This window comes from Mobula hypostoma, chromosome 1 (assembly GCF_963921235.1).
Source record: "Mobula hypostoma chromosome 1, sMobHyp1.1, whole genome shotgun sequence".
NCBI classification, from domain to species: domain Eukaryota; kingdom Metazoa; phylum Chordata; class Chondrichthyes; order Myliobatiformes; family Myliobatidae; genus Mobula; species Mobula hypostoma.
In genome coordinates this window covers 171336644-171348580 of record NC_086097.1, presented here as the reverse complement: position 1 = coordinate 171348580, position 11937 = coordinate 171336644, and positions in this window count along the sequence as shown.

Here is an 11937-nt window from a genome sequence, read left to right as displayed (position 1 = left end):
TTATCTCACTAAAAATTGATCCATTTTTCATGCTGCCAAAATAATGCATGTGCCAGGCCGACGCTAGCTTGTAAAAGCACAATGTGTGCGTGTGGCATCCGTTAGTCTCGCGAGACCATGGATCTGCGCCTGGATGTATACTATCAATCTCTCGTGTGAGTGAGAGTGAGTGACATCACCACCTTAAGTGATCTTAGATCAGCTTAACTGATCTGAGGACAGCAACGGCAAGACATTGACAACAAACGAATAAGCAGAAGTGTAGAGTGGATCTGACAGAGTTTATAACTTTTTTTGCTGCGTGGGTGCTATAGTAATTGGGGGCGCTCTTTCACCAGATCAACTGGAGAAACAAGCTGTATTCAAAACTGTACAGAGAAAGCAAAGCAGCTGCAATTTGTATGTGAAATTGCAGTTAATTTCTTGGTGGTGCTACGCTGGTGCTATTGCAATTTCTGCTGGGGCTATAGCACCAGCTAGCACCACCTTAGCACTGCCCCGACTGCCAACTTGCCAGAAATCCTTCTTGGTAGAGCTCTGTTGATGCCGCTGATAGGCCATGTACAATGGACAATTGCTCTCAAAGCTCCTTTTTTAAATAACCACCACCATCTTGCCAGAAATAGGAGGCTACGTATAATTGCTGTGACAGATCCACTCTACAAACTGTTCCCACTAAGTGAACAAACATTATATAGTTCATCTGGTAACTGTAACTTCATTATTAACATCAGAATTCTAATAATGCATCTTCTTGTCAGAATTACTAAAGATGGGAGAAATCCAAAGTAGCACACACAAAATGCTGGATGAACTCAGCAGGTCAGGCAGCATCCACGGAAATGAAAACACAGTTGACGTTTTGGGCTGAGACCTTTCTTCAAGACTGGAAAGGAAGGGAGAAAATACCAAAATAAAAAGTTGGAGGGAGCGGAATGAAGATAGTTAGAAGGTGATAGTGAAGCCAGGTATGTAGGAATGGCATATGGTTGGGGATGAAGGAATCTGATAGGAGAGGAGAGTGGGCCATAGTAGAAAGGGAAAGAGGAGGGGCACCAAGGGGAGGTGATAGGCAGGTAGAGAAGAGGTAAGAGACCAGAGTAAGGAATAGAAGAAGAGGAGAGGGGGTGGGAATATTTTTTAACCAGAAGAAGAAATTAATATTAATATCATCAGGTTAGAGGCTACCCAGACAGAATATAAGCTGTTGCTCCTCCACCCTGAGGGTGGCTTCATCATGGCACAAGAGGAGGCCATAGATCGACATGTTGGAACAGGATGTAAATCAAAATTAAAACTTTGGGCCTTGAGGAAGTTCTACTTCTCGAGCAGAGGTGCTTGATGAAGCAGTCCCCCAATTTACTACGTTTTCACCAATGTAAAGGAGGCCATATCAGGAGCACCGGATACAGTAGATAACACAAATTCATAGATTAAGTGATGCCTCATTTGGAAGGCTCTGAATGGAGGTGAGGTGAATAGGGAGGTGTAGCACTTCTTCCGCTTGCAGGGAAAAGTGTCAGGAAGGAGATTAGTGGGGAGGGATGAATGGACAAGGGAATCATGGAGGGAGCAATCCTTACAGAAAGCGGAGAGTGGAGGGGCAGTTAAAGATATGTTTGGTGGTAGGATCCATTTGGAGATACGGAGAATGATGTGTTGGATGTGAAGGCTCATGGGGTTGAAGGCAAACACAAGAGGAATTCTATCACTGTTAAGGTGATGGGAAGATGGAATGATTGGTTGAGCGCGAATGTCTGGGAAATGGAGGAGATGCAAATGAAAGCAGCATCAATGATAGAAGAAGGGAAACCACTTTTTTTTGAAGAAGAAGAACATCCCTGACGTCTTGGAAAGGAAAGCCTCATCCTGAGAACGGGTGTGGTGGAGATGAAGCAACGGAGAAAAGGAATAACATTGTTACAGGAAACAGTGGGAAGAGGTGTAGTCAAGATAGCTGTGGGAATCAGTAGGTTTAAAATTAGTTAATTGACTTGTCAAATGACTAATTAAAGAGACAGGGAGTTAGCAATCAGTTAAAGGCTTGCAAATGAGCACAGGGGATCACAATCGTTATTTTATCTACCACTGATGAGTAAGAAATTAAACAAAAATGGAAAGGCAGTATTTGAACTTTGAACACATCCCTTATGTGTCTTTGAACAAAGATGGAAGTGGTTTTGGTGATACTCAAAGCATTGTGTGTATTCACAGCAGCTCATAAATGAGTCATTGCCATGGGCAATATTTCAGTCCACAGTGATAATGCATTTATCTTCCAAAGATAAACGTTTCAGATAACATCAGAAAATAAATTAGTGGTAATGTTACTGAAGTAATATAACTTTCTTTTTCGCTTTATCCTACTGAATTTAATAATGTCCTTGATTCCACATTACAGCAAAAAAAACCTAGTAATTCTATTGTATGGGCTGTCTTATGTCTGAGAGTCACCCACGCCTTTCAAGCATTGATTGGCTTGTGCTTAGGTCAAACTTGTTGTTTATTAGTGCAAGTATCAGATACAGTATACCCAGGTAGTCATTGGCTACTCAGCCAAACATTTAGACTCCATCAGAAGCATGAAGTTGCATAGTTTTGTCACCACATCTGAGGACAATTGTGGTGTATTGGTGTGGGTGAAGACATGACCGATGAGGGTGTTACAGGGGATGAGAATTATTGTCCAATCCGTACTTGTTTCTTTTGGAGATACTTGCCTACCCCAATAGATTTGTCTGTAGACTACTTGAAACCATATTAACCATACTGTCCAAAGTACGCATTGTCACTATGCACTCCTACTTGTCAAGGAGAGCTGGAAGAAAGTCATAAGACTTCTGACCTCATAATCTATCTTATTCTGATCTTGCACCTTATTGTCCACCTGTACTGCACCTTTTCTGTTACTATTGCACTTCATTCTGCATTCTGTTATTGTTTTACATAGAACTACATCAATGCACTGTGTACTGATATGATCTGTATACACAATATGCAAGACAAGATTTTCTATGCATGTTGATACATGAGGCAATAATTAATAAATGCTGATTTTATTTCCAAATAGTCAACAAACGTGAAGGTCTCTACACACAAACATTCCAATGCAAGAGGCAAATTCCTGCAGCACAGGACTGATATGAGGTTGCGTCTAGAAGAGGTAGAGTCACTGTTTGCACAGGGATGGTCACAGGTGGGTAGGGAGGGAGATATTATGTCATTGTTTCTGCACACTCTCACTGCCTTTCCCCCTCCCATCTCACCAAGTGTCCTTGTTTACTCTCACCAATTTTTATCAATGGACTATCGAAAATATCCTATCTCGATGGATCACAGTGTATTATGGCAACTGCAGAGAAATGTGGACATCACAGAAATTTGTCTCCCTTCCATTAACTTTGTCTATATTTCCCACTGCCTCAGTAAAGCAGCCAGCATAATCAAAGTCCACACATCCTAGACATTCTCTCTTCTCCCCTCTCCCATCAGGCAGAAGATACAAAAATCTGAAAGCACCCTCAATGCATCGATGTGATGAAATGGTCCATATATTTGGCAGGAATTCATTGGACCTTGGTACATGTGAAAATAATGAACCAATTCATCAATGTAGCAGTTTATTGAACGAAACCACATGGTAATGTACAGTTTATATCTGCAGCAAAGATACAATCAGATATAAGTTACATAGTCACAGTCTTGAAAGAGGCAGTCTGTAGTGCTACGTTGCTGAATTAGGGTTAGAGTTATTCAAGTCTGTTCAAGAACCTGATGGTTGTAGGAAAATAGCTGTTCCTGAAACTGATGAAGAGGGACTTCAGGCTTCTGTGCCTCCTGATCAACGGCAGCAGTGATAAGATGGATAGCCAGGATGATAGGGATCCTTGATAATAGATGCCTTTTCGTGAGGCACGTGGCCAAGTGATCAAGGTATTGGACTAGCTACCTGAAGGTCGTGAGTTCGAGCCCCAGCCGAGGGAACGTGTTGTGTCCTTGAGCAAGGCACTTAATCACACATTGCTCTGCGATGATACTAGTGCCAAGCTGTATGGGTCCTAATGCCCTTCCCTTGGACCACATTGGTGTCATGGAGAGGGGAGACTTGCAGCATGGGCAACTGCTGGTCTTCCATACAACCTTGCCCAGGCCTGCGCCCTGGAGAGTGAAGACTTTCCAGGCGCAGATCCATGGTTTCGCAAGACTAACGGATGCCTTTTCCGTGCGGCAGCAGCTCTTGTAGAATTTATCAATGGTAGGAATGGCTGTGCCCTAATGGACCAGACTGTGGTCTCTACTCTCTTCACTCACTTATGCTCATATGTGTTGGAATTGCTGTACAAAATCATGATGCAAACAGTCAGGTTACTTTTAACAGCACATCTGCTGAAGTTTTTATTGGATGACAAAGCAAACCTACTTAACCTACTGGCTCACTGTCCACCACTCAACACGATCATGGCTTAACTGTCCTTGGCATCAACTCTTCTATGACAGATTCCCATCATCCATCATTCCCCAATCTTTCAAAAAAGTATTTCTTTCCTCTTTAAATACACCCATTTATCTAGTGTTCACAACCTGCCAAGAAAGTGAATCCCAGAGGTCAATAGAGTCTGTGAAAAGAAGGTCCCACATACCTCAGTTTTAAATGATTAGTCCTTGAACTTGTAACTATGTCTTCTCATTGGAGCATCTCCCTCTAGTGGAAACATCTCAACATTGACCCTGTCAAGCCTTTCGGTGTTATAGTATGATCACCTCTTATTCTTTTAAACTGCGCAGAATACAGTTCTAATTACTTTAGACAATCTGCTAGAGGAATTCAGGGGCTCAGGCAGCATCTGTGGAGGTAAATAGACAGTTCAGGTCGAGAACAATTATCTGGACTGTCCACTTGAAGGGTGCCAGTGAAAAGTCTTAACCCAAAATGTCGACTGTCCATTTCCCCCTGAGATGTTGCTTTATCCACTTAGTTCCTCCAGCATTTTGTTTATCACTTCAAATTCTAGCATCTACAGTCTCCTTTCTCTTCATCTTTAGTGCTTAACTGTTTATAACAGGGCAATGGTCCTATTCACCATAAGGATTGCTGCACTTCAAGATAGAAGATTTTAAAGGCAAATGGGACTAGCTTAGATGGGCATTTAGTTTGATACTGTTTCCATACGTAAAACTATGACTTATAGATGGCAATTCACCACCTCCTCCTTCATAAGGGCAATTAGGGGTAGGCAACAAACCCTGGCTTTGTCAACAGTGCTGAAAAAATGAAAAAGAAATGAAAGCTTGTGGAGAGTTTTTTAAGCTCTCGTGAATTTGCTTGGTGATGGTTATAATGTTACACAATCTTACAGTTTTCTTTAAGAAACAGTAGCAAGCACTCCATTACAGGCTTCGATCCAGTTAAAGTTGTCCAATTCTGAAACATGTCCAATAACTCTTAATCTCTTAATGATCAGTTTGGTAAAAATGAAATATTCCTTTACTTTATAATTATGTTTCTAGGTTAAGTGCAAATTCTAATTGAACTGCTCAAAACTGGTTACACAAGCAATTCATGAATATTTTGATGAGTTCAAGGTGTGTTTAATGACTGCAAATTAAGGCTGTGCATTTGCTATGATAGACATTAAAAATTCTCTACTGATTTTCATTGAGATAATGATAAGCTGTGTTGGAGGATCAAACTTAAGTGACAGAACGAGGAAGCTGGAAGCAACTACATAACACCTTATCTCAGTAACATCGCAAGAGGTGAGGCAAAGCCACATTAGCACATTAATTATAAAGCAGATGCAGCCAGACTCTGCTAATAGGTTTGATTAAAGGTCAAGAGATTTTTCTTTCTTCTTCATTTAGTTCCTTCATCTGGCCATTTCACACTTATTTGGATGTAATCCTATTACTTGCAAAGTTGATCACGCACATACTTTCTAAGGAAAGAGTTCTATTCCTCTCATGGTCCTTTTAGTGTCCAGAAGTATTGGCAGTGAAAAGAATGCAAAGGGGAAAAATAATTGTTGTGTATTTTTGGAATTAGAATATTAAAGTCACATTTACTGACATACGGTGAGAAGCTTTGCTTGCATACTCTTTACACAGATCAGATCACTACACGGTGCTTTAAAGCAGAACAAAGTAAAGCAATAATAATGATGAATAAAGTGTAGTAGCTTCAGAGAAAGTGCAACACAGGTAACCAATCAGGTGTAAGATCATAACAAGGTGAACAGTATTTCACTAAGGATCTATTTAATAGTCTTATAACAGCAAAGTAGAAGCTCTCCTTGTGCCTGGTGCTATGTGCTTCCAGGCTTCTGCCCAATAGAAGAGGGGAAAAGAGAGGGCATCTGATGTCTTTGATTATGCTGGCTGCTTTATTTTCTGACTTATGGACAAAACTGACTTAAAGGGTACCTGTTAAAACCTGTTCATTACTCACCTGTTCATTGTGTCTGCATGTGAATCCAGGTGAATATGCTGCATGTATCTATGTCATGCTTAAAAATTTAATAATTTTATAGGAGTTTGTTCACACATCAGGACTCTGCAACGTAGTTAACCGAAATGCACTCAGGAATGGCCTCTAAAGCCACTCAGTGGATGCTCCTTTGCACCAGCCAGATTTTGCAAAATAAATTAATTGAAAAAGCAACACAGATGGTTTTGCACCTTTGGTTCATTTCAAATTTGTCTTTTTTTTGTATTGTCTTTGTAATCATTGAACAATTACCTCAGTAAGCCCTAGCTCTCTCCTCACTGCAGTCATGACATTTTATTACAGTTTTGGGCCAAACCACTCAACAACCATTTTCCTCTATCAGGTTGCTGCCAAAAGAATTATTGCTAATGGTTGAAATCATGATGAAGATCATAATCACCAATCTGTTTCCCAAAATCATCCCAAAACAGCCCAACACAAAATGCAAGAGCTGGGAGTTGAATATACAACTCAGTAAATTATTCCTGATCAATACTTAAACATTTTATTGTTTTATCCAGAAAAAAGGATTAGGATGTATTTGGATACCCTTCCATCCTTGCCTTTTCCACTGTGCTATATATGTTTCATGAATTTTGCTTCTAAAGAATTGTTAGCACTGACATCTGTGAATAAAACCAACATCACAAATCCTTCAGGACAAGTGTATCACAGCTCCTGAGTCAAGTTTCACAGTGTGTTAATTGGCAATAACATAACACAACCCCAGGTTCAGTAACTCATCCTCTACCAAAGTCAGAAGACTTTGCCAATTTAATACTTCTTCGTGTCCTGTTGGGCATTTTTTTTCTTTTTCTTTTGGTTCTTGTTTATTGAGAGATCAGCTAATCCATTCAACATTATCTAAAATGATACTTCCCCTAAAATTGAGTATATCCATATTACAGCAGTCTGAACTAGATTTTAACTCAGATAAGAGATCTAATGCATTGGACAACATACAAAATTCACAAGCCCTGCTATATTCCTAAAGCTGTTAATTTATGGAGGTTTGTTCTACTTCTCCAGGAGGCCAAAGAAATTCAGCATGTCCCTGTTGACGCTTACTGATTTTTATTGACACACTACAGAAATCGTTCTATCCTGAGGCACCACGGCTTGGAATAGCAACTGCACTGCCAAGACCACAAGGAAATGCAATGGGTTATGTACACAGCTATCACATCATGGAAACCCTCCATTGATTCTGTCTTCACTTCCTGCTGCCTCAATAAACCATTCCAAGAGAATCAAAACTGCTCCCATCCGAGCGTTCTCTCTTCTATCTCCTCCCATCAGGCAGAGAAAAACAAATGTTTGAAAACACATGCCTCCAGGTTCAAGGACAGATTCTATCCTGCTGTTAGACAGTATTTCAATATTTTGAAACCAGATTAGAATGGCAGCAGTTAACAAATAATATGTTTAGTACCCCTGACCGAGGATAGATTTAGAGTCATACAGCATTGAAACTTGTTCTTCAGTCCAGTGTCCACACCACCCATCAACCCTCAGATAAAATAATCCTCCATTAATCCTCATTTTTATAGAGCCATAAGACAGTACAGCACAGTATGCACCCTTGAACCCATGATCTGCTGATCAACATAAAACTGCTCCATGATCAATCTAATCTTTCCCTCCTATCTAGCACATAACCCTAACATTTTTATTTAATGTATCCCCTATCTAGGATTGTCTTAAATGTCCATAATATATTAGCCTGCATCACTACCCCCAGCAGTACATTCCACACACTTACTACTCTCTGTATAAAATACCTACATCTGACATCTGCCCTAAACCTTCTTCCACTCACCATAAAAGGATATATGATAATAAAATCAGAATCAGAATCAGGTTTAATATCACTGGCATATGTCATGAAATTTGTTAATTTAGGGGCAGTACAGAGTGATACATGATAATATAGGAGGAAAAAAGTCAATCAATTACAGAAAGTATATTTACACATATTAAATAGTTAAATTAAAAATAGTGCAAAGACAGAAATAATTATTTAAAGGTGGGGAGTGTTCATGGGTTCAATGTCCATTTAGGAATCAGATGGCAGAGAGGAAGAAGCTGTTCCAGGATCATTGAGTGTGTGCATTCATAATTCTGTACCTCCTTCTGGATCATAAAAATGAAAAGCATAAGCTATTGACATCCTGGGAAGAAGGTGCTGGCTGTTCATTCTATCTATGCCTCTTATACATCTCTATCAAGTTGTCTTTCATCCTTCTTCACTCTAAGGAGAAAATCCCCTGCTTGCTCAACCATTTTTTCCCCATTTTATCTTCAAATTCTACTGCTCAGTTACAGACTAGGGGCAAAACTCAGTGTCCTGCTAGTTTACATACAGTATCCTACAGATGTGGAAGGAAACCTGTACGATTGTACATTTCGGAAGAAGAAGTAATCGGGCAGATTATTATTTAGATGGGGAAAAAATTCAAAAATCAGAAGTGCAAAGGGACTTGGGGGTCCTAGTGCAGGATACCCTAAAGTTTAACCACAAAGTTGGATTGGCGGTAAGGAAAGCGAATGCTATGTTGGCATTCATTTCAAGAGGAATAGTGTATAAGAGTAAGGAGGTGTTGATGAGGCTCTGTGGGACATTAGTGAGACCTCATTTGGAATACTGTGTGCAGTTTTAGGCCCCCTATCTTAGAAAGGATGTACTGATGTTGGAGAGAGTTCAGAGAAGATTTACGAGGATGATTCCTGGAATGCAGGGGCTAACGTATGAGGAGCGTTTGTCAGCTCTTGGATTGTATTCATTAGAGTATAGAAGAATGAGAGGGGATCTCATAGAAACATTTCGAATGTTGAAAGGGTTGGACAGAGTAGATGTGGAAAGGTTGTTTCCCTTGGTGGGTGAGTCCAGGACAAGAGGCCATAGTCTTAGAATTAGAGGGTACCCAGTTAAAACAGAGATGAGGAGAATTTTTTTTAGCCAGAGGGTCATGGATTTGTGGAATTCGTTGCCACATACAGCTGTGGAGGCCCGATCATTGAGGGTGTTTAAGGAGGAGATTGACGGGTATCTAATTAGTCAGGGTATCAAGGGATATGGGGAAAAAGCCGGAAATTGGAACTAGATGGGTGAATAGTTTAGCTCATGGGGGAGCTGCGGAGCAGACTCGATGGGCCGAATGGCCCACTTCTGCTCCTTTGTCTTGTGATCTTGTGAAACCTATACCGTCAGGGGGAGAACACGCAAAACTCCAAAAAGACTGCGGGTGAGGTGGCGTCTCTGACACTGTGAGGCAACGGCTCTAAAAGCTGCACTAGCATGAAATCCTTTTTGCATCTACTTACTTATAAGTAACAAATTTAGATATCATTCTATCAGCAAGGTGCCAGAGTACTTTATGAAAGAGTGAATTAGCAATATACAAAAAGTTTCTATCTAGAAGGCAGGGCATTAAGGGAGAAAGATCAGAAGATTTGTTTTTCCAGAGGAAGATAAGGGTCTGGAAGTCACTGCCTGAAAGGATGCTCTCAAGACACTTAATAAGTACCAACTAAGCACCCAATTGTTATGCCCTTATCTTAAATATAAATGCTGAAAATACTTACTAAGCCAAACAGTAGCAGAGGATGAAGAAAGGTTTCAGGTCCTTGAAACCATGAGGTTGAAAAAGATGGTGGAGAACAAGCAACTAACGTAAACAATGGGCAACACAATTAAGAGCCTGAGTAGATTATAAGATTTCCCTTCCTGCTTCTCTGGACTTCTCTTCCATCCATTAAGACCAATGGATTTTGCATCATGTCCACTTCCCATCTTACCTACATATCTCTTGAAGGCCCTTTAGTCAATCCACCTCACAGTTATACAACATTTTAAGAGCTCTTCAGCCAAGCAGGTCTCTGCCAACCATTACATTCACAATATGACTCAGCCTCCGCATTAAAGAGAACTTTAAAGATTCACAAGCTGCTGAGTGAGGCATTTCCCCCTTGTTCAGGGACTATTTCTGCCTATGGCCTTCTCTTCAGCAGGAGAACTAATTTCCTCATATAATCTTCTTCAGATCATTAGGTTTCAACAATAACTCCTCCTGATTTTCCATTCTGCAGAGAGTTTCAATCCAAATGTTTCAACATTCCAAGAGAAACCAGACTGATGAATTTTCTCTGGACTGGATCACTTCCAATGCAAGAATATCCCCTGGGCTACTTCTAATTTAAAGGTTTCCTCTTAAATTAGCAGACCATAATTGCCTTCTTCACTTCAGGGGTTGTCTCACCAATGTTCTTGTCAAGTCTATCAAGACCACCTACTATTGTACTCCAATTACAAATATATACGATTTAGTTTACTTACAATAACTTTACAGAATGGACACTGAGAATCTGAAGGAGGCTCAGTTACAAGAAGACTGGCAAAGGGAAAAGAAGAGAAGTTGGGTATGGGTAGGTACGTGGATGAGAGAAGTATGAAGGGCTAAGGTCTGGGTGTGGGAAGATGGGAATAGGTCTAAAAACAAGTTGGCATGGGCTGGATAGGACAAACAGCTTGTTTCTGTGCTCTAGTGCTCTATGGCTCTATGATTGTAAGAGATGAGAACTTCTGTTGAAAACTCATGGACCTGTCTCCATCCACTGCTGCTGTCTGTCTTGCTCAGTATTTTCAGCATTTTTACTTAAGATAAGGGCAGAACAATTGGAAGCGAGACTAGGCCATTTAACCATTTGGTCTCTCACATCTCTGCTGCAGTTCAATATAATCACGGCTATTTACCTCCATTATTTTCCTGAAGTAACCCCTGAATTCCTGGATTCCATGAATATCTAAAGGCAAGCTTTATTACTGGTCTCCAGTACTGTTTCTGCCATTCTCCTAGTGACTGCACATGTTTCCTCTGGGTGCTCTGATTTCCTTCTGAAACCAAAGGCTAACGGATGATCGGTTTATTGGCCACTGTAAATCATCCCTAATATGCAGGTAGGTGGTAGATTCTGGAGATGTTGACACAACTGTGGAGAGAATAAAATGGGTTGGGGTAGGATCAGCATAAAAATGGGAACTTGCTGCTCAGCATACACTCAATGGGCTGAAGGGCCTGTTTCCATGTTGTAACATGTTGTGTCTCAATGTCTAGTTAACAGGTGAAGAATCACACTCTGAAGTTGACTAAAATCATTTCCTCGGAGTAGTTATGTACCCATTCAGAGCCTGAACTGCTGTTCCTCGAACTTGAATTGACTGTGCTGTAACAGTGCAGGGAAGCAAGAAACCACAGTTTGCAGGGCAGATTGGGAGTGAAGCAGAGAGTTAAAGTGACAAATGACATTTGCCAATCGAACAAGCTGTTCAGTAAGACAGTCACCCACTCAGCCTCTGGTTTCCCAGTTGTAGAGTCATAGAGTCATACTTCATAGGAATGGGAAACCAATATTCTCATCTAATCTAGTTCTCTGTTGCCTCAATTTGGCCCTTA